The 13,773-nt window shown below is 41.8% G+C and overlaps 1 pseudogene; it reads right to left on the bottom strand.

Moving 5' to 3' along the window:
• Positions 1-11,413: 11,413 nt before the first annotated feature.
• Positions 11,414-13,553, bottom strand: LOC129821502 (ras-related protein Rab-17-like; annotated as a pseudogene).
• Between the last annotated feature and the right edge of the window lie 220 nt (positions 13,554-13,773).

The raw sequence follows: 13,773 nt of genomic DNA, 5'->3' as shown, positions 1-13,773 counted from the left end.
GAAATTCCATAATTAAAATTCCTCAAACATACAAGTATTATCCACCATTTTAAAGATAAACTTCTTGTAAATCCAACCACAGTTTCCGATTTCAAAAAGGCTTTACTGCGAAAGCATACCATGCGATTATGTTAGGTCAGCACTTAGTCACAGAAAACCATACAGCCATTTTTCCAGCCAAAGAGAGGAGTCAAAAAAACTAACCTTTGATGATCTTCATCAGATGGCACTCATAGGACTTCATGTTACACAATACATGTATGTTTTGTTTGATAAAGTTCATATTTATATCCAAAAATCTCAGTTTACATTGGCGGGTTATGGTCAGAAATGCATTGTCTCAAACAAACATCCGGTGAAAGTGCAGAGAGCCACAAAAAAGTACAGAAATACTCATCATAAACATTGATAAATGATACAAATGTTATTCATGGGAATATAGATAAACTTCTCCTTAATGCAACCGCTGTGTCAGATTTCAAAAAAGCTTTACAGCGAAAGCACACTTTGCGATTATGTTAGGTCAGCACCTAGCCACAGAAACCGATACAGCCATTTTCCAGCCAAGGAGAGTGTCACAAAAGTCAGAAATAGCATTAAAATGAATCACTGTTATCGCAGGGTAAGGCGGATCTGATTGAATCTTAGATCCTTATTAACGGCAAACATTACCTCTAGCCAGTCTGTAATGGAGAGGAACAAAATGTAATCATACTCGTAATACAAAAATATGGGGAAAATAACTTTTGTGTCTCAAGGCTATTGATGACAAGGATAATTTCAGTGGTGTATCAAAACCAATATTTCACAAAACACATTTAGATTGTCATTATGTGTACCTTTCCAGCCTCAATGAAATCAGCTTCCACCTAGAAATGGCCCCTGGCTTTAAATAGTTTCTATCTCAAGTGCTTAAACACAATGAAGACCAGGGCCATGCTCATTAGGCACCAAATGGAAGAAACGGACTGAAACAAGGAGGCACTACCTGGAGTTTTCCAATAAGAAATGCTCATTTTCATTTCCCATTGCAAAATTGTAATTTTTACATTTGTCATTGCGTGCCCTAATGAACACAACCCAGCAGTCCCTTTGGCGCTCCAGGAGCTTGTTCTGTCAACTAAATCCCACATTCTATATTTGAATCCCATATCTTTCTTTCGACAGAAAACCCATGTTTTCAATCATCAAGAAATAAGATGCAGCCCTCTGCTGGAAACTTGGAACGATCCTGGGAGAAAAATACTGCTGGAGTGTCTTGAGAAGACAGGAGAACAAATAAAATCACAAACATTGGAAAAGATGGAGTTGATACAAAGTGGTGGGACCGTGTGGGAGGGAATGCACTTCTAACGTCATAGAATATAGACTGATGCCAGTAAAACATAATGACGAACAGGCTCTCTTTGCACGCAAACACACACATGCACAAACACACACACAAACTGTCCTTGGGTTCAAGTACATCTGTCAATGTCTGCTATGGCTGTAGAGTGCCATTCGAAAGAGACAGATTCACACTCTAACCCACAGACACATAATCAGTACACACACACACTCATGTGGATAGTACATAAACACCGACACTTTCACACACAGGCAGTGACATTGTTTGTGTCATTGTGTACATTTTTGACACACACATGCATTTCATTTGACAGAGGCTCATGTACCATAACGAATACGACCCACCCAGCTCCCTCAGGACGTTCCCATGGTCTTGGCTCTGGATGTACAGAGAGAGACACTGTATCTAATTGGTATCAGTTGAACATCTGACTCAGGGAGCTTACATGTATGCAGATCGTGCCATCATTTTTTATTTAAAGGCCCAATGCAGCCGTTTTTATATCATCATATAATTTCTGGGTTACAATTAGTACTGTAATAGATTAACATTCAAATGGGAGAAAATAACTTTCTAGCAAAAAAAATATTTCTCAAAACAGAATTTTGCTAGGACTGTCTGGGAGTGGTCTGATTGGGGAGGCGAAAACTGAAAACTAGCTGTTATTGGCAGAAAGGTTTGGAACTCGTTATTGGTCTATTAACCAATTTAAAGGTTTGGAACTTGTTATTGGTCTATTAACCAATTTACCGCATGGTGATGTAACCATGGAAATCCGAACGTCCTGCCCATGCAACTTGCTGATTTTAAAGGTCCTGTGTAAATTGTATTTTCAACCAACAACTATTAGGAAATGACATTGGTCAAATATTTTCAGACTTTCACAGTGTTAGTTTCATCAGCTGTTGTACAATATGATATAAAATACAGGAAAACTAAATATTGACGACACTGGGTCTTTAAGCCTTAAAGCAGGGGTGTCAAACTCATTCCACGGAGGGCCTAGTGTCTGCAGGTTTTTGGTTTTTCCTTTCAATAAAGCCTTAGACAACCAGGTGTGGGGAGTTCCTAACTAATTAGTGATGTTAATTCATCAATCAAGTATAAGGGAGGAGCGAAAACCCGCAGACACTCGGCCCCCCGTGGAATGAGTTTGACACCTGTGCCTTAAAGTATGCTCAGTCAAATTCATACTGACGCCATCCGAGATTAGCATTGTCAACAAATGGAAACTTTGTCTGGCTCAACTTGGTCATTGTATTTCTGTTATGAACATCAGAGAGGCTATATTATTTTAATATTGGTTCCTCTCCCTGACTATTATGGTTGAGCACGGTCTATTGACTTGGCATTAGCAGTTACACAGCACCATACTCAAAATATGTATTTTTTGTGGTTTATGCCATAACCCTTCTCTTTTTCAGATGGTACGTTTTAGAGTATGGTTGCGCGGTATGTCCACGGCCAGTCAAGGACGAAGATACGATTGGTGCCTTATCAAGCCTCAATTATCTTTAGTGTACCATTTCAGTATAAAAATATGCAGCTACAGTGCATTCGGAAAGTGTTCAGACCCCTTCACTTTTTCCACATTTTGATACGTTACAGCCTCATTCTAAAATGTATTAAACTGTCCCCCCCCCCCCCCCCTCATCACTCTGCACATAATATCCCATAATGACAAAGCAAAAACAGGTTTTTAGAATTTTGGGCAAATTTATAAAATAAAACAAACTTAAATATTTACACTGCTACATACAGTGCACTCGGAAAGTATTCAGACCCCTTCACTTTTTCCACATTTTGTGACTTTAAAGCCTTATTCTAAAATGTATTAAATCGTTTTTTCCCTCAACAATCTACACACAATACCCCATAATGACAAAGCAAAAACTACTTAAAAATAAGAAACAGATATTTTACATTTACATAACGTGCTTCGGTCATCAAGTGGAAGATGGCGCCGGAGGGAGGAAAGGTTCACCTTCCAACAGGACAATGACCCTAAGTACACAGCCAAGATAACACTTTGGGACAAGTCTCTGAATGTCCTTGATTGGCATAGCCAGAGCCGGGACTTGAACCCGATCTAAAAAAATGTAGGGCCTTCCTCTGACACCGCCTGGTATAGAGGTCCTGTGAACCTTTCCCTCGATCCTGACTAGTCTCCCAGTCCCTGCCACTGAAAAACATCCCGATAGCATGATGCTGCCACCACCATGCTTCACTGTATGGATGGTGCCAGGTCTCCCCCAGACATGACGCTTGGCATTCAGGCCAAAGAGTTCAATCTTGGTTTCATCAGACCAGATAATCTTGTTTCTCATGGTCTGAGCATCTTTTAGGTGCCTTTTAGCAACTCCAAGCGGGCTATCATGTGCCTTTTACTAAGGAGTGGCTTCTGGCTTCCATCTAGCCACTCTAGCATAAAGGCCTGATTGGTCGAGTGCTGCAGAGATGGTTGTCCTTCTGGAAGGTTTTCCCATCACCACACAGAAACTCTGGAGCTCTGACAGAGTGAACATTGGGTTGTTGGTCACCTCCCTGACCAAGGCCCTTCTCCCCGATTGCTTAGTTTGGCTCTAGGAAGAGTCTTGGTGATTCCAAACTTCTTCCATTTAAGAATGATGGAGATCACTGTGTTCTTGGAGACCTTCAATGCTGTACACATTTTTTGGTACCCTTCCCCAGATCTGTGCCTCAACACAATCCTGTCTCGGAGCTCTATGGACAATTCCTTCGAGCTCATGGCTTGGTTTTTGCTCTGACATGCACTGTCAACTGTAGGACATTATATAGACAGGTGTGTGCCTTTCCAAACATGTCCCATTGAATTTACCACAGGTGGACTCCAATCAAGTTGTAGAAACATCTCAAGGATGATCAATGGAAACAGGATGCACCTGAGCTCAATCAGCAGATTCTGAAGTAATTTCCGGTCACAACTTGTGGACTTGTTTACATGCTGCTGAGCTGTTTCTTGCTAATGTTACTCAGGCTACCTGCCAAGTTGACGGTTTTTAACGTTTTATGTTTAAATTTGTTCCCTCGCTCAACTTTTTTCATTAAACTTACTCACCCCGAATGCTTTATCTGGACATGGTTCTACAGGACCTCCCCCAACCGAAGCTAAATAGTAACATTAACATTATGCCTTCTAATTGCAGTCACTATACTAATAATATACAGGAAAACGATCGCCTTGTGGTGACGATAGCCGTGCTAAAACTGGCGAGTGTAGCGAGTATAGGGATATTGTTATCCACGTTGGCCCCAACGATGTTAGGATGAAACAGTCAGAGGTCACCAAGCGCAACATAGCTTCAGCGTGTAAATCAGCTAGAAAGATGTGTCGGCATTGAGTAATTGTCTCTGGCCACCTCCCAGTTAGGCGGAGTGATGAGCTATACAACAGAGTCTCACAACTCAATCGCTGGTCGAAAACTGTTTTCTGTCCCTCCCAAAATATAGAATTTGTAGATATTTGGCCCTCTTTCTGGGACTCACCCACAAACAGGACCAAGCCTGGCCTGCTGAGGAGTGACGGACTCCATCCTAGCTGGAGGGGGGCTCTCATCTTATCTATGAACATAGACAGGGCTCTAACTCCACAATGAGATAGGGTGCAGGCCAGGCAGCAGGCTGTTATCAGGCCAGGCAGCAGGCTGTTAGCCAGCCTGCCAGCTTAGTGGAATCTGCCACTGGCACAGTCAGTGTAGTCAGCTCAGCTATCCCCATTGAGACCGTGCCTGTGCCTCGATCTAGGTTGGGCAAAACTCAACATGGCGGTGTTCGCCTTAGCAATCTCACTGGAATAAAGACCTCCTGCATTCCTGTCATTATTGAAAGAGATTGTGAAATCTCACATCTCAAAATAGGGCTACTTAATGTTAGATCCCTCACTTCCAAGTCAGTTATGATTGGCCTGACTAAAACATGGCTTAAATCTGATGAATTTACTGTGTTAAATGAGGCCTCTCCTCCTGGCTACACTAGTGACCATATCCCCCGCGCATCCTGCATTGGCGGAGGTGTTGCTAACATTTACGATAGCAAATTTCAATTTTTGTCTTTGAGCTTCTAGTCATGAAATCTATGCAGCCTACTCAATCACTTTTTATAGATACTGTTTACAGGCCTCCTGGACCACATACAGCGTTCCTCACTGAGTTCCCTGAAGTCCTATCATGGCAGATAATATTAACATTTTTGGTGACTTAAATATTCACATGGAAAAGTCCACAGACACACTCAAAAAACCTTTCGGAGCCATCATCAACTCAGTGGGTTTTGTCGAACATTTCTACGGACCTACTCACTGTCATACTCTGGACCTAGTTTTGTCCCATGGAATAAATATTGTGGCTCTTAATGTTTTTCCTCATAATCCTGGACTATCGGACCACCATTTTTATTATGTTTGCAATCGCAACAAATAATCTGCTCAGACCCAAACCAAGGATCATCAAAAGCTGTGCTATAAATTCTCAAACAACCCAAAGATTCCTAGATGCCCTTCCAGACTCCCTCCACCTACACAAGGATGTCAGAGTACAAAAATCGGTTAACCACCTAACTGAGGAACTAAATTTAACCTTGCGTAATAACCTAGATGCAGTCACAAAAAAAAAAAATAATAATAATAATAACATTTGTCATGAGAAACTAGCTCCCTGGTATACAGAAAATACCCGAGCCCTGAAGCAAGCTTCCAGAAAATTGGAATGGAAATGGCGCTACACCAAACTGGAAGTCTTCCGACTAGCTTGGAAAGACAGTACCGTGCAGTATCGAAGAGCCCTCACTGCTGCTCAATCATCCTATTTTTCCAACTTAATTGAGGAGAATAAGAACAATCCAAAATGTATTTGAACACTGTCCAAAGCTAACTAAAAAGCAGCATTCCCCAAGAGAGAATGGCTTTCACTTCAGCGGTGATAAATTCATGAACTTCTTTGATGAAAAGATCATGATCATTAGAAAGCAAATGACAGACTCCTCTTTAAATCTGTGTATTTCTCCAAAGCTCAGTTGTCCTGAGTCTGCACACCACTGTCAGGACCTAGAATAAAGAGAGAGACTCAAGTTTTTTAATCCTATAACTCTTGACGCATTGATGAAAATAGTCATGGCCTCTAAACCTTCAAGCTGCGTACTGGACCCTATTCCAACTAAACTACTGAAGGAGCTGCTTCCTGTGCTTGGCCCTCCTATGTTGAACATAATAAGCGGCTCCCTATCCACTGGATGTGTACCAAACTCACTAAAAGTGGCAGTAATAAAGCCTCTCTTGAAAAAGCCAAACCTTTAATTAGAAAATATAAAAAACTATCGGCCTATATCGAATCTCCCATTCCTCTCAAAGATTTTAGAAAAAGCTGTTGCACAGCAACTCGCTGCCTTCCTGAAGACAAACAATGTATACGAAACGCTTCAGTCTGGTTTTAGACCCCATCATAGCACTGAGACTGCACTTGTGAAGGTGGTAAATTACCTTTTAATGGCATCAGATCAGGGCTCTGCATCTGTCCTCGTGCTCCTCGACCTTACTGCTGCTTTTGATACCCTCGATCACCACATTCTTTTGGAGAGATTGGAAACCCAAATTGGTCTACACGGACAAGTTCTGGCCTGGTTTAGATTTTATCTGTCGGAAAGATATCAGTTTGTCTCTGTGGATGGTTTGTCCTCTGACGAATCAACTGTAAATTTCGGTGTTCCTCAAGGTTCCGTTTTAGGACCACTATTGTTTTCACTGTATATTTTACCTCTTGGGGATGTCATTCGGAAACATAATGTTAACTTTCACTGCTACGCGGACGATACACAGCTGTACATTTTGATGAAACATGGTGAAGCCACAAAATTGCACTCCCTGGTAGCCTGTGTTTCAGACATAAGGAAGTAGATGGCGGCAATTTTGTTAACTTTTAAACTCAGACAAAACAGAGATGCTAGTTCTAGGTCCCAAGAAACAAAGATATCTTCTGTTGGATTTGACAATTAATCTTGATGGTTGTGCAGTCGTCTCAAATAAAACTGTGAAAGAACCTTCGCGTAACTCTGGGCTCTGATCTCTCGTTTGACAAACATATCAAGACTGTTTCAAGGACAGCTTTTTTCCATCTATGTAACATTGCAAAAATCTGAAACTTTCTGTCCAAAAATTATGCAGAAAAATGTATCCATCCTTTTGTCACTTCTAGATTAGACTACTGCAATGCTCTACTTTCTGGCTACCCGGATAAAGCACTAAATAAACTTCAGATAGTGCTAAACATGGCTGCTAGAATCTTGACTAGAACCAAAAAATATGATCATATTACTTCAGTGCTAGCCTCTCTACACTGGATTCTTGGGGCTGATTTCAAGGTTTTACTGCTAACCTAAAAAGCATTACATGGGCTTGCTCCTACCTATCTTTGTGATTTGGTCCTGCCGTACATACCTACACGTACGCTACGGTCACAAGACGCAGGCCTCCTTATTGTCTCCAGAATTTTTAAACAAGCAGATGGAGGCAGGGCTTTCTCCTATAGAGCTCAATTTTTATGGAATGGTCTCTCTATCCATGTGAAAGACACAGACTCGGTCTCGACATTTAAGTGTTTATTGAAGACTCTCAGTAGGTCCTATGATTGAGTGTAGTCTGGCCCAGGGGTGTGAAGGTGAACAGAAAGGCACTGGAGCGACAAACCGCCCTTGCTGTCTCTGCCTGGCCGGTTCCCCTCTCTCCACTGGGATTCTCTGCCTCTAACCCATTACGGGGGCTGAGCCACTGGCTTACTGGTGCTCCTCCATGCCGTCCCTAGGAGAGGTGCATCACTTGAGTGGGTTGAGTCACTGACGTGATCTTCCTGTCCGGGTTGGCGCCCCCCTCGGGTTCAAGCCGTGGGGGAGGACTTTGTGAGCTATACTCGGTCTTGTCTCAGGGTGGTAAGTTGGTGGTTTGAAGATATCCCTCTAGTGGTGTGGGGGCTGTGCTTTGGCAAGGTGGGTGGGGTTATCTCTGCCTGGTTGGCCCTGTCCGGGGGTATCGTCGGACGGGGCCACAGTGTCTCCCGACCCCTCCTGTCTCAGCCTCCAGTATTTATGCTGCAATAGTTTGTGTCGGGGGGCTAGGGTCTGCCTGTTATATCTGGAGTATTTCTCCTGTCAAATCAGGTGTCCTGTGTGAATTTAAGTATGCTGCCTCTCTCTCTAATTCAATTTGCTTTATTGGCATGACTTAACAATGTACATATTACCAAAGCTTATTTTGGATATTTACAATATGAAAAAAAGAGAATCGAAATTGTCAACGGGACAACAGTAACAACAGCAACAACAATAACCAAGGGTCAAAATAACCATACATTGAACAATAACAATAAGCATACAGAAGAGTACATGTGCAGGTTGATTGTTCTGTCAGACACTGCCAACCCACAGCTCTCTGCGTCCTCCCGCAACAGGACGGGTAGCCTACTCTCATCATCCTTTTGGATGTTCTGGTCCTGAGTCTTCAGTGTGTTAGAACAGGTTTGTGAACTCAGCCCCAGGACCAGCTGGATGAGGGGACTCCTTTCTTGGCTCAGCTCTTGGCATTGCAGGTCTTGGTAGTGATATGAGAGGGGGTCACTGTATTTTTAGATGTTTCCAAAACTTGAGAGTTTTTATTATTAGTGGATATTGGCCTAATTCTGCCCTGCATGCATTGTTTGTAGCTCTGGACACATCGGATAATGTTACAGAACTCTGCATGCAGGGGTTCAATGGGGTGATTGTCCCATTTGATGAAATCTTGTTTTGCAAGTGGACCCCACACCTCATTGCCATAAAGTACAATTGGTTCAATGACATATTCAATTAGTTTTAGCCAAATTTTAATAGTTATTTCAATTTGAATTTGCTTTTTAATGGCGTAGAATGCCCTGCGTGCTTTCTCTCTCAGTTCATTCACTGCCTCATTAAGGTATCCAGTTGAGCTTATTTTGAAACCTAACTAATTGTAGTGTGTGCAGTACTCTATATAGTTTGTACCAATTGAAAACTTTGGTCTAATTCCATGAGATCTGGATCTTCTCTGGAAAATCATTATTTTAGTATTTTTGGGGTTTATTAAGGAAGTTTAGAACTCGCTCTCGCTTGCTTGCTCTCTCGGGACCTGAGTCCTAGGAACATGCCTCAGGACTACCTGGCCTGATGAATCCTTGCTGTCCCCAGTCCACCTGGTCGTGCTGCTGCTCCAGTTTCAACTGTTCTGTCTGCGGCTATGGAACCCTGACCTGTTCACCGGACGTGCTACCTTGTCCCGGACGTGCTGTTTTCGACTCTATCGCACCAGCTGTCTCTAACTCTAAATGATCAGCTATTAAAAGCGAACTGACATTTACTCCTGGGGTGCTGACCTGTTGCACCCTCTATAACCATTGTGATTATTATTATTTGACCTGCTGGTCAGCTATGAACGTTTTAACATCTTGGCCATGTACTGTTATAATCTCCACCCGGCACAGCCAGAAGAGAACTGGCCATCCCTCAGATCCTGCTTCTTCTCTAGGTGCCTTTCTAGGGTCCGGCCTTTTCTAGGGAGTTTTTCCTAGCCACAGTGCTTCTACATCTGCATTGCTTGCTGTTTGGGGTTTTAGACTGGGTTTCTTTATAGCACTTTGTGACATCTGCTGATGTAAAAAAGGCTTTATAAATACATTTGATTGATTTAATTTTGAGTCTCATAGCAAAGGGTCTGAATACTTATGTAAATAAGGTATTTCTGTTTCATATTTTTAATACATTTGCAAACATTTCTAAAAACCTGTTTTCACTTTGTCATTATGGGGTATTGTGTGTAGATTGATGAGGAAAAGCATTTGTTTAACTGACTCGATTCGGTTTAATGTAGCAAAATTTGAAAAGGTGTTTTTTACTTTGGATAAAAGTTGAGTTACAAAATGGTATGTCAAACACTATAGTTGAGGAACAATGGGAAAGTAATTCTGCTTTGAAAGTTGATCAACTTGTAACCTCACTTTAGAGAAAATGGCCCTTGAATGTGTTGGTACCTACTGGATAGCTCTTCTTTGTCTACACTCATTCAGCATCGTTCATGCCTTCTTAAGTTTAGCCCCACACATCTCTTTAAGGATTCAGATGTGAGGCTATGTGCTAAACAAACAAAGATTTCAATACTAAAGGCTGGCTTAAACTGCGGGTGTGTTCCTAAATTTAATCTGGAGTTGCTGGCTAAACAATGAACCATAATCCCAACTCATAACGTTACTACCCTTCATGAATCTGCTGGTAGCTAATCAACCATGTTCAATGTTAGCTGGCTAACATTAGACTATAACTAGCAATGCAAATGGCTCTGAGATATTAATAATATTATTACACAGATCATACACGTAACTTTAGCTAGCTAGCCAGCCAGCTAACGTTAGCTAGTTAGCTAACAATACACTTTAATTTGAAATGAAAATGACTTTCTGTCAAAATTAGAAATGTGTAATATCTGAAATGGTAGCTAGCTAGACTATCTTACCCGTATACATGGATGGATGCTTCTCCCTCTGTCACGGATACCATGGTTGCCCTTAGTTTGAAGATGTAATCCGGAGACAGGTGTTTTATACAACAGCCTTCTGTGTGCTCTCTTTTCGAATCCGTCTGCATATTTGCAATCAAACGGCAGAATTTTCTCCATTTCCTTAGCTATCACACTCTATTTCCACTGATTTCAAAACTCGGCCCTCCAGAAAGTGGAAATCAACACTTATGCAGTTGTACTACGTGATATCTTTCAAAAAAGCTGCATTAGACAGAAGTGTGCTACATGACAGACCAATCCAAACTGATCTCTTGGCATATCCAGCCCACTCATGTCTAGCGGGAAGGTTGCTGACTTTTTCCGTGGCTAAACCTACTAGGCTCATAATTCAACAATTTTATTCGTATTTACAGATGGCATACAAGTTTGCTATTAAGGCACATGAAAGTTCCAGAAGGCATTTCTGCCCCAAAACGCATTTTGATTAAATAAAGTTTACGTTCAAATGGCACTCCTGTGAAGCAGTGAGGCGCGACTTACGCCAAGTTTCCTGAAACGAGTCACAAATGTGGAAAAAGAGAAGGGGTCTGAATACTTTCCGAATGCACTGTACATAAATAAGGAAATGTTTGATTTTGCTTAACCTTAAATCTTTGAACATAGTTTCTCCTCTTTCCTTAAGGATTTCACATTTGGGTGATCAAACTAAAATGTCATGGGGAACTGCAGTTCCATTCGGTCTGTAATCTTATCATCTCCCTTAACAACAACACACAGACAAACACACACCTATACACCTATCCACATAGAACACACATAAGGGTCCAAAGGAGGGGCAACAGATTGCCAATGGCTGATGTAGGTTCTCAGAGTAGTGCAGGTTCACTAACTGTCTCCTGCCACTCTATCAGACTGACTTGCTGCTGAATCACACTCCTCTTTACCCTGAGGGCTGACAGAGAGGGATCACACACACACACCGCATCCATCTATATTTCTCACCAAACATTGCTGCTTTCTCACTTTTCTTCTGTATCGACTAAATGTTCCGTTATAAGAAATATGGATAATATATGTATCTGCTGCTCTCTAGTGGTGTATCTTCAGACCTACACATTTAAAGCTGTGAGAAAATGTTTTATGTCGCAATTTTGAATATCAAAGAACAGAAATTGAGAAATATGATAATATATATATTGAGTACAATGATGATTCTTACAGATGCCCAACTACTTACCAATAGCCAGCATCAGTTCACTGACTTGATTCCCTGACTTGGCCAAGGTCTCCATAAAAAGCAAGCCTCAGTCAATGGCAAGACTATGTCCTTCCTATGAAATAAATAGAGAGGATAAAATAGTAATTGAATATGAGTGAGAAGTTGCATTGCTGTCACGTGGTGACCATTGTGAAAGTACAGTACAATGTGTATGGGTTTGTGAGATAGGAGATGATTATGTCTGAATGGTCATCATATAGAAATGCTGTCAATATCCCCGTGGGACATATGTATGACTCCCTACAGTCTCCCTATAGTCTGTGTGAATGTGTTTGTGTGCTGTGACATGTACAGTGTATGTGGGTGTGTTATGAGGGTGGGTGCAAGTGTGACTATGCAAGATTGTTGTATACAGTGAGTACAGTGCCTGTAATGTCACCTGGCGCAGCTCTGAAAGGTCCCCCTTGTTCCCTAGTAGAACCATCCCGATGGAACCTGGGATACAGTGCTTCTCCAGCTCCCTAAGCCACAGCTGGGACCTTATGAAGCTCTCCTAAATACACACACCCACGCGTGCACACACACACACAAATGCACGTAAACGCACACACACACACACAGGGCATGCATTAGGTATAAGCGATCTACATCCAGTGTGTGTTTGTGTGCATTTGTGCATGTGCGTGTTAGTTTTACCTGTTTGCTGAAATCGTACACCACCAGTGCATCGTGGGCTCCTCCGGATTATCCCAGATTTCAAAGCGAAGTGTGACATCATTCAGACATACCACCTGGGTGAGGTAGGCACCTGGGGGGGGACAGAATATACTGTGACACCAGGTAGAATAAAGACATACAGTAACTTACCCTATGAGGCAACTTTCTTCAACCAGATCTCTGAGGTAGAGCCCAGTGACCATATTAAAATGTTACTGAAACGTATACCACATCCCCTGATACATACAGGAAATTATAAGCAGTTACTTTGGCAACCTTATGAAATAAATACATTTTTAGCAAAAAAATATACTAGGGACAACTTAGCTTGTGGTTTTGAAATAAGATACTACTACAGTATATGAAAAAACAAGTTCCAGAAAAATGCTAAAATTGCACAGCTGAAAGAAAATGCCAGGCGAATATGCACAAAGTGCTATGTGGCCAAAGCTATGACCATAATGCTGAAATAGACATTAATATGATACCAATACACTTGCAGCAACCATAGTACTACCAATGACACAGTTTTACATCACGTATGTGTACTCACAGCCTACAGTGGGTTAAACTCATCCTTACTGAATCGTAAGTCAAGTTCTGGCCTTTCTTGTCAGTGTTGATTGCCCAGGGGACCGGTCCCTGTTGATGCTCTCCTTTGAGTCCTCTCCACCATCAAGAGAGGAGGGACAACCACAGGATACTCCACTGTTACTGGTACAGACAAAGCCAGCACTCATATAATCCAAATATCTGGTGTTGTAGTTTTAGTTTAAGAACTCACAAGCACACAAGTGGGCACACGTTAATGTGAAGCCAGGAAAGAATGTGCAGAATTATGATGGTTTGTCTCTCTAATTTAGCTGATTATAGGTGAAGATCAAACCAAAGTCCAGCCTTGTAGAGCAGTCCACAATATTAATTCATTGTACATACCCCACACCAACTTGTCACGACTTC

The sequence above is a fragment of the Salvelinus fontinalis genome, chromosome 23, assembly GCF_029448725.1.
Source record: "Salvelinus fontinalis isolate EN_2023a chromosome 23, ASM2944872v1, whole genome shotgun sequence".
Taxonomy (NCBI): domain Eukaryota; kingdom Metazoa; phylum Chordata; class Actinopteri; order Salmoniformes; family Salmonidae; genus Salvelinus; species Salvelinus fontinalis.
This window is presented reverse-complemented; position numbering and strand designations above follow the sequence as displayed.